This window comes from Alexandromys fortis, unplaced genomic scaffold (genome assembly GCF_014885135.2).
Source record: "Alexandromys fortis isolate MF-2015 unplaced genomic scaffold, M_Fortis_MF-2015_v1.1 scaffold_101, whole genome shotgun sequence".
Taxonomy (NCBI): domain Eukaryota; kingdom Metazoa; phylum Chordata; class Mammalia; order Rodentia; family Cricetidae; genus Alexandromys; species Alexandromys fortis.
Window position 1 is genome coordinate 5,144,509 of NW_026067983.1, and position 17,993 is coordinate 5,162,501.

General features: G+C 43.1%; 1 protein-coding gene across 7 annotated transcripts in view; it reads left to right on the forward strand.

Moving 5' to 3' along the window:
* The window catches only part of Immp2l (inner mitochondrial membrane peptidase subunit 2), a 786,207-nt gene that overhangs the window by 19,754 nt on the left and 748,460 nt on the right, over positions 1-17,993 (forward strand). The gene's annotated exons all lie outside the window — the stretch shown is intronic.

Here is a 17,993-nt window from a genome sequence, read left to right on the forward strand (position 1 = left end):
TATCTCATTGAAATGCTACACTGAATCAAGGCCTGACCCTAGGAACAGCCTGTGGCTTGTGGAACCTTCCTGTCAGGCCCCATTCCGGCAAACCTGAGGCAGAAGGAAACCACCGTTCCTATTGTACTGCATGCCTGGTGCCTACATTAGGTCCTGCGGAACTGGAATTACAGGTCATCGTGTGAGTGCTGAGAGTCGAACCAGGGTCCTGCTGCTTCTAACCACTGAGTCATCTCTCTAGCCCCCAGCTTCATCTAATGTCTACTATAGCTGACTTTCATCTGTGATTTCATTATGACTGTTTTTGCTTGTTATGGCGAAGTAAAATAACTATTTTAAAATTAATAAGTTACTCAGCTAGTAAAGGTCTTTGGATGATTTTTTTTCCCTCAGAACAAAGCTACATTAGGTTCTGAACAACTTCATTATTCAAAGCTGATGGATATTAATTTAAATGTATTCAAATTTATATATGGCTCATATATTTTTATCTAGCTCATATATTCACCAAAACCCATCAAATTATTACTGGGTTTTCTTTCTAAGACATTTATTGTAATAGCCATTATATTACTGTATCATTTGATGTTGATGAGACAATAAAATTAAGTTTCTTACAAAATGGGGGAAATTAGAGAATTATTCTTAGGGCTATTATGCTGTTAAGATGAAAATAACCTTTTTGGTGGCTAGTATGAAACAAGTTAATAAATAAGTTTTATTTATTATTTGCGCTACGTTTTTGATTAATGAAATTGCATTTGTCTTTGTTACTGAAAGCAGGAGTGTAATAGAAGGCTTGCCAAGTGTGTTTCTTGCTCCCATGATATCTAATCAGATCCTTGATGTGTGTTTTTATTAAATCATTATGGGTACCAAGAAAAGATCAGATCAATAAAATGGAGCAGTATCATCATTAGAGGTGTAGGTCACTTTCGAGTGTGTTGACCTTGCAGCAGCAGCCATCAGAAGTGGTGGTGATGCTGGGACACGGAAGGTAGGCGACCTTGTCCCCAGGGAGGGCTTTTCTTCCCTGAGAGGCCAACATCTGAGCATGACGTTCATTGCCTGCTTCTTGGGCTGGTGCAAACTCATCCAGGTCTTCTTAGTTCTAGTTCCGTGCTGGCTGTGGGAAGAGGGAAAAGGGGCGACCTAGGAGTAGCCAGGCATCTTCTTTAGAAGTGACACATGCACGCCTTGTCATTATCAGGCAGGTCGGTGGCTTGCCAGGTGACGGAATCTGCTGGTTCACTTCCTTATTCTTCTGGCTGTCATCGGAAGGAATGTCTGCCATTTACTGCAAATCATACCAAGCTGACTTTTTATCGATACTGTAAATGGGTAGTAATAAAAACCTCATCTACAATTAAATAAGCACCCAAGATACATTTATAATTTTATTCTAGTGCTCGAACATGCTTAGGAAAACTCTAAGAATGTCAGGCTGTAGACAAAGCCATGAGTCTTGGGGGCACGCGGGAGCGGATGTCCCTGTAGAAAGACAGCCGACAGGGCTGGATGTCAGACACAGGTGTGGGTAGAGAGAGCCAGAGGAGCAGGAGGAGAAAGAGGGCTCTGCCAGGGAGGAGCCTCCTGAGATTTCCCAGAAGAGAGGAATATTAGGTTGGTGCCTTCTCGGCTCAGCAGATCTCATAATTATGTGTGTTCAGCTCCAAGGGTTTCCGATCCACCTAACTGTTACTTTGCAGAACTCGGCCTGGATTGCAGGTGTTTCCTTGGCTCCCATTCCTCAGCGCTGTGTTGTGCACAGGGTGGGGGGGATTCCATCTCCGCCGTTACTTCAGTGTGCCCCAGCATGCCGATCCCCTCCCCATGGTTTTTTGAAGGTTAAATGATGAACCACTCCTGGTTTCACTTACCCGTTCCTTTGGTGTTTCTTGATTGCCAAGTAACTGAAACTTCCCATGAGACGTGAGTTTGGTGGGCCTTTTTCCGTCCTAAAGTGCGATGGGCCATTTATCTGCAATATATAAAACAGCTGCAGTTGGCATTTACAGTGGGGCTGTTCTGTTGCTCAATTAGATCATCCTGGCATTGTATATTAAGAGTCATTAACTTGGAGATTTGTATACAAACAATGCCATTAAGTACAGTAAAGATAAGCACATTTAGAACTAGCTACATGAGACCAGAGATGCATTCCTCGGAACCTAAGTTCTTTCCCCTCTGCTGGTATATTTCTGCATTCTAATGGTATTTCTCATTTTGTCTCAAATACAGACCCATAAACCTGACAGAGATGAATTTGGTGTAATGAGAAAATATGGAAGACATTAGGACTTGAATTACTCTGCAAACATCCATCCACCGCTGATCCTTTTACGGCAGGGGCTTTAACTCCCCCTTCCCTTTCCTATTCTTTATTTCTTTCTTTCTTTATTTATTTTTATTTATTATCTATACAATATTCTGTCTGTGTGTATGTCTGCAGGCCAGAAGAGGGCACCAGACATCATTACAGATGGTTGTGAGCCACCATGTGGTTGCTGGGAATTGAACTCAGGACCTTTGGAAGAACAGGCAATGCTCTTAACCACTGAGCCATCTCTTCAGCCACTCCCTTTCCTATTCTTATGTACTGAATTTCTCACAAAGAAAATCTTTCTTAGAATCCCATCCTTTAAAGATAAGCAGAGTAGCTGTGTTGAAGACAGAGGAGGGCTCCTAGCTACCTTTCTGTGCCTGTTCGCTTCAGCCCATGCGCATGCGCATCAGGGACTCTTTGGGTCCCTCAGAGTTCGGGTTAGAAATATCACTTTTCTTCCCTGATGTGTTCATCCCCTAACCCCAGCATTTAGATGGCCACAGCAGGAGGATCTTTGTGACTCTGAGACCAGCTTAGGTTACTTAGTGAGTGTAAGGCTAACCTGGGGTACATAGTGGAACCCCTTCTAAAAGTAAAACCAACCAAGAAATGAAAACTCAAAGCAGTGCCTAGAGAGATGCCTCCGGTTAGATAAAAGAGCTTCTGGCTCTAATGGTCCCAGACCTGTGAGAGGGACTCAACTCCCTGCAACTCCTGTTCCTCTTCTGGCCTCTGTGGGCACCCCGACAGTTGCATATCTTCACAAAGGCGGACTGATGGAAACATGCACATACGAACTTAAAAATAAAACTATTTAAAAAAATCAAAGCATAAGAAAACATTTGCAAAACACTTTAAAGGAAAACCCAGGTAAGCTATGTCACATGATCTTATCAAAGCCCAAACAAAATGAAAACCCCAAATGCAAAACAAAAACCCCATCATTTTAAAAAATTAAGCTAAGTGCCTTCTTGGACAACCCCCTTTTCCATGATTTATATATAACATCTATCACACTCAAAATATGATTTTTGATAGCTTATATGGACAAGAAATTATGAGGTCAGCTTAATAAAGTAATTAAAAACTAGTAATAAATTATAGGAAGCATTCCACCTCTTCTTCAAAGAGATGTCAGACATCAGACATTCAAGGACAGGGTGCTGAAGTGTCCCGTGAATGAGTCTTTGCCCTCACAGACTGTGTAGCTGATGGAGGATAAAGATGAGAAATTAGGATGGGAATGATACTATGCTAGAGGAGTTGCAGGATTCTGCAGGAGCACGGGGGGCGGGGGGGGGGGGACGGGGGCGTCTAACTCAGGCTTACAGCATCAGCCCCAAGTGCTGGGTCCACTGTCATCTCTGCTGACTTGTGGGATGCAGAATACCAAGATGAAGAAAAGCAGAAGTGGCTAAGCGAGAAGATGGAGTGTTGGGTGTATGATGAGACCCTGAAAGAGCAGATAGATGGGCGTTAGCCTGAGCAGGTGGCCTTCTCTGTCCCATAGGAACAGAGAGTCGGGATGGCAGGCAGGAGGTAGTCAGCGTGATCTGTATCAGGAGGCCGCTGGGGCTCACTAGCATCTTGACAGCTGTTTGGATGATACAGACATGCTGTGAGTGTTAGAGGACCATGGAAGAGTCCAGAATGGGTGGAGTTTGTTTTTCTCTGGCATCTGACTCCCAGTCTCCTTTCTTACTTTGCTCTTCATTTTATGTTTATGTCTCTCTTACCCCATCACAAGGCTAGAACATTTCAAAGGCCCAGTGCGTAACCCTGAGTATTGGTTAGATGCCCTGATATGCCTTCGTTCTCCCAGCGTGGTGTGATGTCTGGGATCTATCAGGTGCTCCACAGATGTTTATCCACGTGAAAGGATTGGCTGCTGAAGAATGAGAGGCAGGTTGGATCATTTTCTAATATTTTCCCCGACTTTTCCAGTATGACCGGGTGCATATTCACACAGTCTTCAAATTTGTGGGCTTTCTGTTTTTTTTTCCTGGGCTTCAGTTCATTCCAGTTGGGTATGGAGATGTGAACAATTAAAAAACTAACTCTGCCAAACTGTTACTCTGTAGAAATTGGTGTAGAAGTATGACTTATGAATTTAAAGGTCTTTTTTGAAAGTACAAAGGGAACTTCATGTGAGCACAATCACAAATGTGAAATTTCTTTAACGTTTTCAGCATTATCCTTGGTCATATTTTTCAATAATTTCTGACAGTTTTATACATGTATATAATATGAATTTTGGTTATTTTCACCCCTTACTGCCCTCTATCATCCCTTCCCTCTTCCTCTGAAAGCCTTTCTCCCCAACATGGCTTAGAATACTTTTTGACCACAGATGACTTAAATTAAACTGGTTTTATCTAGTATTACCACTTGGAACTGCGCACTGTCTTTAATAGTGATGAGACCAGAAAACAAGGTGATCCCATCTCAGTTGTCTGTGCTGATTCCCTGCGGTAGAGGTTTTATACCAGGCTTCACTGTGTGTGCCTGGTGTGAGCGCCTTCACGCAGGGGCCTGTGCTGCTTTCGGGTGCTTCCGTCTTTGCGTGGCACACTCATGCTGTTGGCTGCGGGATATGATCTTCAAGGCTCATATTATCCCTTCATGTCCCTGTGCGGCATTCAGCAGCTGCTGAGGATTGGTAGTAAAGCCTTGGGCTGTGTCTGAGACACACCCACTACTTCCCCATGCTCTTTTTATTCACTGTGAGGACTCTGGCTCCCAACTAATGCTTTTCTCACTTTGTTCACATGGCAACATATGTCCATCAGGGGTCCCTGAACCTTAGAACCCTTACCCCAACCTCTGCTATGATAAGAACCCCACCACAACTAAGCTGAGACTCTGATCTTGTCCTGCTATGCTAGGCACACTGAAGGTCCAAGCCCGAGGTTGAATAAAGACTCTTTGCTTTTGCATATGAATTTGGATTCCTTGGTGTTCTTTGGGGGACTCTGCGACCTGGCATACAGTCTTACTTCTTCTCAGGACAGGTTTGAATAAAAGCAAGAATGGTGTGTAAAAGGGCTTGCATAAAAACAGGAATGCCTGTAAGAAGCCATTCTTTTCTTGACTAGAATCAGAACGACAAAACAACAGGGTATTTGCTTTTTTTTTTTTCTAGAAGAAGGCAGCTAAGTCTAATCCACTATTAAGAGGAGGGGTTGTAGCATGAATTGTAATTGGTCTTAATAATAAAAATCCAGAGTCAGACATGAGGGGATGAAAGCTGAGAGATCAGAGGAGCAGAACAGTCAGCCACTAGGGAGTTCTTACTTTCACCAATGCTCAGACGGTAGGGGCAATCCTGTCTCTGCGAAACCTCAGACTGCATCTTCAAACTGAATCCTCAGACTGACTGCCTCGACTACAACCTCAAACTGACTGCTGCCTCAGACTTCACTGAGCTCCTAACTCCTCCCACCTATTCCTCTCTCTGCTCAGCCATATCACTCTTGTCTCCACCTCCCTAGAGCTGGGATTAAAGGCATGTGATCCAAGTGCTGGGATCACCTTTGTGTGAGCTCTGTTTCTCTTTTAGATAGATTCAATCTTGTGTAGCCCAAGGTGGCCTTGAACTACCAGAAATCCATTTTCCTCTGTCTCCCCAGTCCTGGGATTAAAGGTGTGTGTGCCTAGCCTCTAGTGGCTTAGCTCCGCACTCTGATCTTTAGGCAAGTTTTATTTATTAAAATACAAACAAAATATTTCCACAATGGGTATATTACATTTCATTTTTTGAATAACTTACCTTTTAAAGAACTCACAGATATTCAAAAACCACCACAACTTTTCTCTGTTTTCTCTCTCTTTCTCTTCTTCTCCCTTTCAAATGGACACACACTGCATTAATCACAAGTTTTATAATAGTGACTTTAAAAACTTACTTTATGTGTATGAGTGTTTTTGACTGCATGTGCTTGCCTGGTACCCATGGAGACCAGAAGTAGGCATCCGATCCCCTGGCACTGGAGTTACGATGTTTATGAGCCACCATGTAGAGATCCTGGAAATCGAACCTTGGTTCTCTGAAAGAACAGCCCGTGCTCTTAAGAGCTGAGACTCTCTCCAGCCCCTAAAGTCCAGGCCCCTCATGTTTAAAGAGTCTCACATCACGGTAGTAGAATGCCTCGTTCTGCTGTACTCTACTGCTTAGAAAGCCATTTTATCTCAGTGATCAAGTATATGAAAAATGTATGGAAAATAATGTTGATAATCTGGTGATATGCTGTCTCTATCTCATATTTTTTGGCATTACATAGTTGGGATCATTGTGTTTCATCATGGATACTCGTTAAAGCGTTCTTAAAAACTGTCCTACACTGCTTTGTGCTTCCACAAGTAATTCTGAGTGTTTTGATAAATACGTAATTATAGTAACTTAAGGGCATCGTACGTTTAAAATTTTACAGGTTCTGAAAAGTTTCTCAGGTATCTTGAGCAGTATCCTCTACTGCATGAGCAAGTATGTGACAATGAGGAGGCGTTCATGTAGAGGGCAGCCTCTCTAGCGTCCCAGCCCCATATGCTCCCGAACCTGTCAGAGGCTCGTTATAATCCTTGGCCTTTCTCTGCAGCAGACACTGGAGTCTGGGTAGTGCTGTGCTCCATCTGCGTTGGTCTCCAGGCTTCACGACGTGAGCTCCTTTTTCCTGTGGCCTGTTGACTGTATTTGTTTACCTATTCATTTATTTAAGTTCTGTTTCCACCTTGACCTTTGTTGTCCTTTCGGAACTGCTGCCCGTGTTTGCAGGTGTGGGCACCATGCAATCATGCTGTAAGTCCACAGTCCCTCAGCCATCCCAGTCATACAACAAAGGAGGCTTTTTATTTTCATTATTATTATTATTATTATTATTATTATTATTATTATTATTATTATTTTGCTTCTGCCGTAAACTGCATAAATCTTTTCCTTTGGCTTGTATGTTTTCCAGCACTGAGCCCGGCCACTGCTGCGTGAGCTCCCCGCAGACCTGCAGCTGCCGTGGACGGGCCCTGGGCACCTTTCCAAATATTCCAACTATGCTTTGGACAGGTTTTATTTTTGACAGACTAATCAGAACCTTAATGTCCTTCCCTGCTGCAGGAGTTTGTGTTTCCAATATTTATATTTCTCGTTTTATGAGAAGTCCTATCAGTCCCTGGGCTGGCATAACTTTGCTGATTCCCTGACTTTTTTTTGAGAAACACTTCCCTCTCCTCTGTGTCTGTGGTCTGTGATTGGAGAAACCTTACTCCACTCAAAGCCCTGACCAAACCCTCATCTCAATTCTTCTAAGAACTCGAATTGATACGTTATATTCACTCGAGGCAATTTTAATCTAATGAGGCATATAGTATTTTTGAAACATTAAGAGCAGAGCTCAGTATAGGATTATCATGAGGACCTGGAAGCATGTTCTGTGTGTGCGGTGTCCATGTGTTCACTTGTGTATGCATACGTGTGTGTGTTGTTGGACATGTGTGTTGGCCCACGGTTGACAGTGGATGTCTTACTCAGTTTCTCTTCTGCTCACCCAGGGTCTTGATGAACCCACAGCTCATGGGGTAACAGTTTGCCCCAGAGACCCTGTCTCTGTTCCCTGCCCATTGAGACCACAGGAAGGCCACCGAGCTCACTGGGCTCTTACCTGGGTTCTGGGGATCTCAGCTCAGCTCTTACTGTTCGTGTGACAAGGTTTTCCTTGCTGTCTCCCAGCCCTGGAAACGTGATCTTAAAAATCAACAAAACACACACAAAAAAGAAAGGTTGCGCTCACTGTTGACCCCTAATAGCCCTTTGGACTATTACAAAATAGTCCATGGGGAGCAAAAGCTCATTCGGTCACTTCAGAGCCGTCATTCATGGGGTGTCTCCTCCCACTGCTCTCCTGCCTCATCTCGTTTATTTTGTGTCTTGCCTTTCTAGGTTCTGCCTGTTACCTTATTTTCTTCTCTTACTCTTGTTCCTTTAATTTTAAATGTTACATTTATCTACTTATTTATTTGTGTGCGGAGGGCCATGTAACACAGCCCAGGAGATGGGGTCAGAGTACAATTCTGTAGGGAGTGTATTCTCTCCTTCCCTGTGTGGGCTCTGGGGGTGGGGTTGAACTCGGGTCATGAGGATTGGCAGCTAGCTCTTCTGACTGCTGAGCCATCTTGCTACCCTTTGTGTGTTTTTTTTTTCCTTCTTTTTTTCATATTGGAATGAGGGAGTTTTCCCATTATAAACTTTATTTTATTTTTATAAAGTCCATTTTACAGATGACGCAAATGATAAATAATACAACATTTTCTTATTTTTATAAGTATTCCTAACAGCCTTTAGAAATATTATTATAATATTATGTAATACTCTCTACTAATTAAAAATATAGCTTTGCAAGTAAGTATGTTTATGATGAAATTAGTTCAGAATCCTCCAGTTGCTTTGTTTGGGCTGTGGGTAAATACCTGGCTGATGTCACCTGCATTGTTGGGTTAAAATCCACGTTGCCTTTTGCCTCTCTTATGCCAGTGGTCATGCCTTCTGCATTAAATTAGGAAGACACAGCACAGTGTTGAAATTCAAATCTGTGGGTTATTGAAACTTAAAGTTTACAAGCTTCTCTTTGCTAATGGTTATCATTAAATTGGATTTTTTCATTCTCTAAAAAGCAACTCACAGCCCTGCCAATTTTAAGATAAATTATTTTTTTCAGAATCTATAGTATTTCAGCTGCTGAAATTGGAGATGGCTTTTATTGTAAATATGTCAAATGGTGTTTATAGGGAATAACAGGATAAGATTGGTGTGAGCCAGTTCTCAGAAGACCCAGGGAAGTGCTGTGGATTTTGTTTTATATGGTTTCGAAAGGCCTGCCCTCTGCTGTTCTCACTACCTCATATGCAGTTCTTCTCTGAAAAATAGTGTTCTTGTTTAAAAGATTTACTAAATGTAAGTTATTTTGACATTATTTCTAACATTTTAATGGAAGGGCTAAACTTACAGAAGAGTTAGAAAAGTTTTACCGTGACCACTCTGGCTTCTGTGTTTATGCGTTTAGGTGTGTATGTGTGTGTGTGTGTGCTGTTGTATGTGCATGTGGGGGGGGCAGAGGTGGACTTGGGGCGTCTTCCTTGATTGTATTCCACCTTATTTTCTGAGACAAGGTGTTCATTGAACCTACAGTTCAGTGTTTCAGTTAGGCTGGCTGGCCCGCGAGCTGGAAGGGATCTGCCAGTCCCTGCTGACCCAGTCCTAGGGTCAGAGATGCTGGCTGCTCTATGTGGCTCTCATGGGCCTTCTTAAGCTAACACCTGCAGTCTAACTCACTTCTCACTATTTTTTTTTTTTTTGAGACAGAGTTTTTCTGTATAGCCTGACTGTTCTAGAGCTCACTCTGTAGACCAGGCTGACCTTGAACTCACTGAGATCTGCCTGCCTCTGCAGATCTGCCTGGGATTAAAGGTGTGCACCATCACCACCTGGTATGCATTATGCTTTTTTACTTGGCATGGTTCAGGCCCTTATTTTCTGTTCTTTATGACAGTGCTCTGCTTTATTTTTGTCTCATCTGCCATAGGCATGCATTTTTATCCATCTACCTATTCAAGCATCTATCTATCTATCTATCTATCTATCTATCTATCTATCTATCTCCTATTGTTTTTGAGACAGGATCTTCCTTTTTAATGCCCATACTCTCTTGAATGTGTCGCGTAGCTTAGTCTAGCTTTGACTTCATTCACGGTGATTCTGCTTCAGCCTCCCAGGTGCTGGGTTTGGAGGTGTGCACCCTTATTCTCGGTATGTTATTTTTAAAATATTCTCAGAACACAGCAACACTAAACACATCTTTGGCACTCCCTGGTTCTCATTAGCTGGCCAATAATAATTGTCCTTCATCTGCCCTATTTTGGAATAGGGGAAGATTCTAAAGAGAACCAGACTTTCACTATATTGCCTCTGTGGCTTTAACTGTCAATTTGATACAACCTAGATCACTAGAAAAGGAAGTCTTAACTGAGGAAGCTGTATCTGAAGGACTGGCCAGATCAGATTGGCCTGCGTCCATGTCTGCGGTTCACTGCCTTGGTTGCTAACTGCTGTAAGAAGGCCGGAACTACTGTGTGAAGGGCAACATTCCTGGGCAGGTGCTCATGGCCTGTGTAAGAACCTAGCTAAGCGGGAGTCTAGGCGTGAGTTAGCAGCATCCCCCATGATTACTGCTTCAAGCTCCTGCTTGAGTTCCTGCCCTGACTCTCTCAATGATTGACTGTCAATCAGGAGCTGGAATAAACCCTTTCTACCCTCAGCCGCCTGGCTCAGAATGTCTTAGCGCAGCAACAGAATGAAGCTAGAATGGTGTTTACTAGGTGTTATATCAATTAAAAGATCTACTTTATGTTTTTTTTTTTTAAAATGTGTGTTTTCACTTAAAAATGCATACAAATACTTATTCCCCTGTCTGCTTTGAGACAGGATCTCTCTGTGTAGTCCCTGCTGTCCCAGACTGGCGTCAAACTCACAGAGATCCTCTGCCTCTGTAGTGCTGGGATTAAAGGTTTACACCACCGTGCCTGACATGCATGTTTTTAATCACCCCAAATTCCATGGATTTTCATCAGTAAAGACATCGGCATCAGTGAGATGGTCTGTCCGAGGTCATATGATCTGCTTTCATTTCTGTTTCTTGTTTTGTTGAGGGAAAGATGCTGGCCTCATGCTCACTGGGCAAGTGTTCTCATCATGACCTGTATTGTTCCCTGTTACACATGAGCCACAGCCTGAACACCAACTTCCCTGCCCTGCCCTCTGCTGAAGTTTCCATAGAGGCCTCTAGACCCACGCAGGCAGGAAGGGGCCTGCACTTTCACCAGCTCTGGGGACAGTGTGGCAAAGTAGAAGCCACCCTTAGCCTAAGCTGGGAAGCCTTTATGCTTTTCTGCATTCTGGTTGCCTCCTGGCAGTGTTTTCTCTCGTCGCCGGGTATTTTAAAGTATGGCTCTGAGAACAGTTTGCTTTCAAACAGTCCTGACTCAAACTGAGCGTGTGTCACTGTCTTAGTATCTAGATACATGTCAGCTTAACAGTAAAGACTTCAAATTTTCTGTATGAAAGATGCAATGCTAAGTCAAGATGAAGGGCCATGTAGTCAGCTCCCCCAGGACTACTTTCACGAGGTTCCTCGCCAGGATGCAGCATGTTTTACAGCTAACTTTATTATTCTTCTTTTTAATTTCTGGCTGTTTTTCTTAACTGCTCATTTTTTTTCTTGACACTTTTATACATTTTCAGGATTTTCAAGTGAAAAATGCTGTGTCAGATAATACAGGTGTGGAATTGATACTGCAGTTTAAGTTCTAAGGGTTACCAAGTATGTGCTTTATTGGTTTACACATATATTAATAAGAACATTTTGCCTGTAGCACTATGTAGGTAAGCCAGGACCTTGTGTGTGCTAACACATTGTGTCAGTGAGCTCTATTCCTAGGTAACTGTGCTTCTTCTACTTGTTAGGGTTTGACTGTGGTTTAGGCATCCAAACTCATGCAGACAGATAGTGCCTATGGTGAGGACTAAGTGGGTGCACTGTTGGTGTTTGGGGGTGAGAATAAGTTCCAGTGGTGTCGTCTGTCACATGCCACCCAGGACTGCATCCTGGTGACTGTCTGAGAAGAGGAAGCCAGCTTTACACTCCAGGGTAGTTGTCAGCAGATGAGGTCTGCCCCTGGCTTCTGAGGGTCAGGCCTTGCTCTGTGAACTTCCCCGATTGGTCTGAGCCTTGTGCAGCCTGGATCATTTGGTGTGCCAGTGCCGAGCCTTCTTGCTCCCGTCAGTTGCCCTTCTGGACATCCCCTCAGCTGTGGCCAGGTTCAGCTGAGGCCCGTTGACCCGAAATATCCCCTTATAGGAGGTCCCCGGAGCAGCCGAGTTTTTAACAATGTAGTTGTTATTGCTGCTCTGCCAGCCATCTAGAGTGACAGGATGGGATTTCTGTCACTGTCCTGTCTGTTAGAGGACTGTTTGCCAGGACCCTCAGCTGGTTTTAAGGCTTGGGAGGGGCGTAGGTTTGTTCTCAGGGGTGGACAGCCTGGCTCGCACCTGCCTCTCTGCTTCTCTTCTCTGCCCCTGGGAACCAAGACTTCCATTTTGGGTAGCTTGCCCTTTTCCTGGATTTTTTACATCCTTTGGGAAATAGTCTTATCTTTTTCTTCATCTGTCTCTTTCATTGGCTCACACAAAGGCAGCCTTTAGTAATCTTTCTTGTGCAAATGTGGTACCCAGTATGTATGTGTGTGTGTTTTGAATGATTTGGGAATTTCATGGCAGATATCATGTATCCCTGCTATTATATGTCTGATATTGATAGTTGGATATTTCTTCCATCCTCTCGATTGATAACTATGATCAGATTATAAGTTAGCATGTGTCTAAGGTACTCCCCTCTTTTCATAAATTTTCCACACAACTTTCAACAGTGTTTATTATTGGGGTGACGTGACACCTATTTCTCACCCTTGCTACTAAGGACAAGTGAATGGTGACTTCATACAGGCTGAACTATAAGTAGACTCCAGAGCTGTGCTAGATGAATTCATGCATGATCAAAGCACAGCAAACAGAGGCGGAACTGATAGTGTGGGCGCTTATGTGGCTGGGGTCAGCATCATCAGGAAGCCTTTGCTGACAGGTGCTGTATACCAGCTGTAAATGCAACTCCATCTGAATCTGAAAGCTTTTTAAAAATTATTCTCAGTTTAAGTACCTCAGCAATGAACCAGGTGTGCTTACTTCTTAAGCAACAATTTTCTCAGGAGCGAAGCTTTGCACTTACATCCCTGGCGTAATCACTAGTGGAAGGAGGGAGCTGAAAAACAGTTTTCCATACTGTGTGGGGGTGATTTTAGTGCCGTATTGTTACTGTTTAAAGGATGTATTATGAGAGGAAGCTGGTACTAGGTACTCATTAATTTCGTGGTTTTCAGCATTTAAACTATGAACAAAAACCTAGAGATGGTGTTGGACTGACTCTCTGGCAGTTGCATAGATAAGGCAACGAATGGTAAATTTTACCCGACCGTCTCTGCCGTAGAGCTTTAAAAGCTTTGATTTGGTGTGAGTGGGAACGGGTGAAGTCCTGAGCAAACGTGTCGTTGATGTGAGCATGGCCATGCCAATAACCCCAGTGCCCTTGTTCCCTGGTTTCCGCTGTTGGTGTGTCTTCATCACAGTGTGTTGCCCTCTGAATCCCGGCTTCTCTAAATGTGTGTCCGTGATTCCTTCATTCTCTGTGCCCAGTTAGGTCAGTCCCTAAGCAGTGCAGGCCGTGTGACAAGCGGCACCGGCACAAGGAACTTGATGTTCCCATTGGCCAGTGAAGGAACGCTCCCATGAGAAGTGTGATCAAGTGAAGATGAGGGGAGCATATTCTGTGTATCAAGTACGAACCATGGGATAGGCAGAATCTAGAGCTAGTAGTATATGTTGGTGTTAAGCTCAGAGAGTTGTCCGGACGTGGTGGACTGCAACCTTAAGCAGCAGGACCCTTCAACACATACATACATGCAGGCAAAATGTTTTTAACATAAAATTGAATCTTAAAAAAATAAAATAAAAATACCAAAAATTATTCTCCTGTTAAATGATGTGAATGAGCATAGTGGGTCATTGGTGTGTCATTGGTGAGGTAGGCTGTTGAAAATTAGATTAAAAGCCTGGCGGTGGTGGCGCACGCCTTTAATCCCAGAACTAGGGAGGCAGAGGCAGGTAGAGCTCTATGAGTTCAAGGCCAGCCTGGTCTACAAGAGCTAGCTCCAGGACAGGCTCCAAAGTTACAGAGAAACCTTGTCTCAAAAAAAGAAAAGGAAAGAAAAGAAATGTATATTACATATATTGTCAGTGTGTATAAGGGAGTTAGCAAATTTATTTGAATTATAGATGAAGTACACCACAGAAGAGAAATTAATTTTATTAAGGGCTCACATTGCAGTTGGGTCTGAATGAATGAAACGTGTCGAATGGACTTCTGGTTTCATCGATGCAATAATGAGGCTGCTGGTAGAAACATTCGGCATCCTGGGCCAGACACCTTTCTTGGGTACCAGATGTAGGGACTCATACATAATTTTACTTAATATTACAGTTGGTAGATTAGTTGGAATGAACACATGTCTTTTAAATTGCTTATTTTCTAAAGACAGTCTGCAGTTACATTTATTTCAGTTTGATATAACAGATTGCAGGTTGGGGTGAATGTTAGGATTATGAAATATATATTGAAAACGGCAAAAACTTTGCTGGTCTTCATTTTTAACCATACACACACACACACACACACACACACACACACACACACACACACATATATATATATCACTCTCAGTTACAATTATTATACAAGAATTAGTCCAGGTCAGGTAGTTTCCCTTTTGTGGTATAATTAAGGTTATTAAAGTTAGTTTATTATTAAGATATCCATATACCAGCTAGGTGGAGATAAATGAAAAGAGCCTTGAGTATATGATAGAAAACACCTTATTTATTTGTACCTAACAGTTCATTTTTGTTCACGGAGCAGGGCTGTACTATCTAACCCCGTCTAGACTGGAACTCACCTTGAACTCACTTGTCTTTTGTTTTAATGAAAGATAATGGACTCAGCTGCTTCTTCCTTTGGTGTGTGTGTTTGTATAAATGTGCGTGTGTGTGAGGACCACTGGTTTGGAAGTAGTGTTTCTTCATGTTGCGTGTGGCCAGTGTTTGAGAGCCATTGCCCTGGGTGGGTAACTGGAGAATGTTCTGCTGCCGTCTGAAAAACAACAGGCTCTCAATCCACAGGTCTCTCTAGCAATCTCAGATTGAGGGAACAGTTCCTTCAAGATAAAATGAAGTAGATTCTTGGACTGAACAATAGCTCCATAAGTACATCAGCTTTTGTCTTATACACAGCAAAGTTCTTTCTTCACAAGCTCCTCTTTCTTGACTTACATGTCGTGGTTGAATGATGTGGCCCAGGGATTAGGGAGAAGGCTCGTGGAAGACACATACGCTCCTCCATAGGACCTGCCTTCAGCTCCCTGCACCCACATCAGGTGGATCCCAACCACCTGTAACTGCAGCTTCAGGGATTTTGGTGCCCCTGGTCTCATGGGCACTTGCCTGTGTGTGCACACCCTCCTCTCTCATATGCAGAACAAGTCAATAATTAAGTTAAGTCTTAAAATTTTTCTTTAAAATTATATAGTTTGCCAAAGAAAATCTTGAGAAATAAGTATATGGAAAGAATTTGATTGTTACTTTTCTGGTTTTTAAATGCTCTTTATTAATATATACTAATTAATATGCAATTTTGGGCTTCATCGTACATTTTCATGCGTATATATAACACATTCACCCATTACCCTTTCTCGCCTCCAGTTCCAGTTCCTGTTCTTAATGCTCATTCCCCTTTGGCCTCCTTCCCTTCTTTTTCATCATGCGAATTTCTCAGGTCCTCTTTCCTTCTCGTGTTAGTGACCTTCAACATCAAGGGCAGAAAGATTTGTTCCGCTCTCAGTTTCAGGGTGCACTGGGATGGGTGGAACAGCTCTTGTCGTGGGGCAGAGGCAGCAGAGTGGAGACCGAACCTTCATCAACTACAACCTTTCCCACACAGCCCTGTTGACTGGGGCCAGCATCTAAAACGTGGTCCTGCGGGTCCAGTTTCCACACAAACCAGAACACTTCTAGCTTCCTTACCTAGTTTTTGCTTCTTATCATTTTTATGGTGTGTGTGTGTGTGTGTGTGTGTGTGTGTGTGTGTGTGTGTGTGGCTTTTGGGAACTTAAAAGGAAAAGTCAAAATGAAGTCTTGGCCTGTGCCATCCTGGCAGACACTTGGTCTAATTGCTTTTCTCACCTTTTCTGGACCCACTCTCAGGAGGACGAGAAACCTTAAGTTTCCTGGGAAGCAAGCTTGATTTGTAGGCTTAGGGCCGAAGGAGCCTCATGATTATATTAAAAAGAAAAATGTCAGGCGTTCCCTGTCACTCTCCCATCCTCCTCCTTTGCCTATGCCTCTGGCCGGGCGCTGTGCCTGGATCTTGTGTAAATGCAGCAGCGAAGAATGTGAGTTTTCCTTTTCCGCAGGGTGTTCCTGGTGTGCACGACTACTTCCATTTGTCCTAACAGGATGGCGTCTCACTCATTAGGTTTCATTGTATGAGGCAGCGAGGGGGAGTCTCCTGAACCCTAGAAAACCTGTTCATCACGTGGTTATAGGGCAGGGGAAGGATGCTTGTGGTTTGAATTCTCAGGCAGTGATTTCTATCCCTATCTGTCATAGACTTCCTTGTTGTATCAGGACTCATTTTCTAGCACCATTTTTAAGATGATAGGAAGTGGCATATTTCCTGGGTGAAAATAGTGTCAGACAGTTAAGCTGCTAGTGTGGGGGCTTAGGCCTTTTTATTTTGTTATTTGGCAGTCTTAATAGTTTTAATTTATAGCTTGAAATGGCTGTTTTTTCCTTTTTTAATTGATTTTATTGAGCTATACATTTTTCTCTGCCCCTGCCTTCCTCTCCCCTCCCCTTCAACCCTCTCCCATGGTTCCAATTTACTCAGGAAATCTTGTCTTTTTCTACTTCCCATGTAGATTAAATCTGTGTGTGTTCCTCTTAGGGTCCTCATTGTTGTCTAGGTTCTCTGGGATTGTGATCTGTAGGCTGGTTTTCTTTGATTTATGTTTAAAATCCACTTATGAGGGAGTACATATGATAATTGTCTTTCTGGGTTTGGGTTACATCACTCATAATGATGTTTTCTAGCCCCATCCATTTGCCTGCAAATTTCAAGATGTCATTATCTTTTTCTGCTATGTATTACTCCATTGTGTAAATGTACCACATTTTCCTTATCCATTCTTCAGTTGAGGGGCATTTAGGTTGTTTCCAGGTTCTGGCTTTGACAAACAATGCTTGTGGTATGAATGAGCACCCTATGGATATATTCCCAAAAGTGTTATTACTGGGTCTTGAGGAAGGTTGTTTCCTGATTTTCTGAGAAATTGCTATATTGATATCCAAAGGGGCTGTACCAGTTTGCACTCCCACCAGCAATGCAGGAGTGTTCCCTTTACCCCACAGCCTCTCCAGCATAAGCTGTCATCAGTGTTTGTGATTTTGGCTATTCTTACAGGTGTAAGATGGAGTCTCAGAGTTGTTCTGATGACTAATGATGTTGAGCATTTCCTTAAGTGTCTTTCAGCCTAAATGGCTATTTTTGTTTCTACTCCTAACCAATTTTTGCACAACAAAATCTTGCTTCTTCAGGTCGTGAGCAGAGCCAATAACCACACAGGTTAAGCGAAGAGATAGGATTATTTTTCCCCAGTAAGCAGTGAAGAGCAGGCTCTGGGGGTCAGGTTCTCAGATCAATCCCACCTCCTCTTAGTCCTGGCGGGTGAAAGAAATGGGCACTATGTTTATAACTTCTCCGGGAGGGCGCCACTCCGTGAATTCTGTCTAGGAAGAGAGGAGGTAGCAGAGTCCGTTAGAGCCGGCCTGGTTTTGGTGGTTCTCACATCGTTTTTCCCATAGAGTCCCCACCGTGACGTGATGTGAACCGGTTTTCCTTAGTGCATGGACTCCCTCGGGGTTGTGCTTGGGTAAGAGTGTACTATGGGGGGATGGAGAACAGAA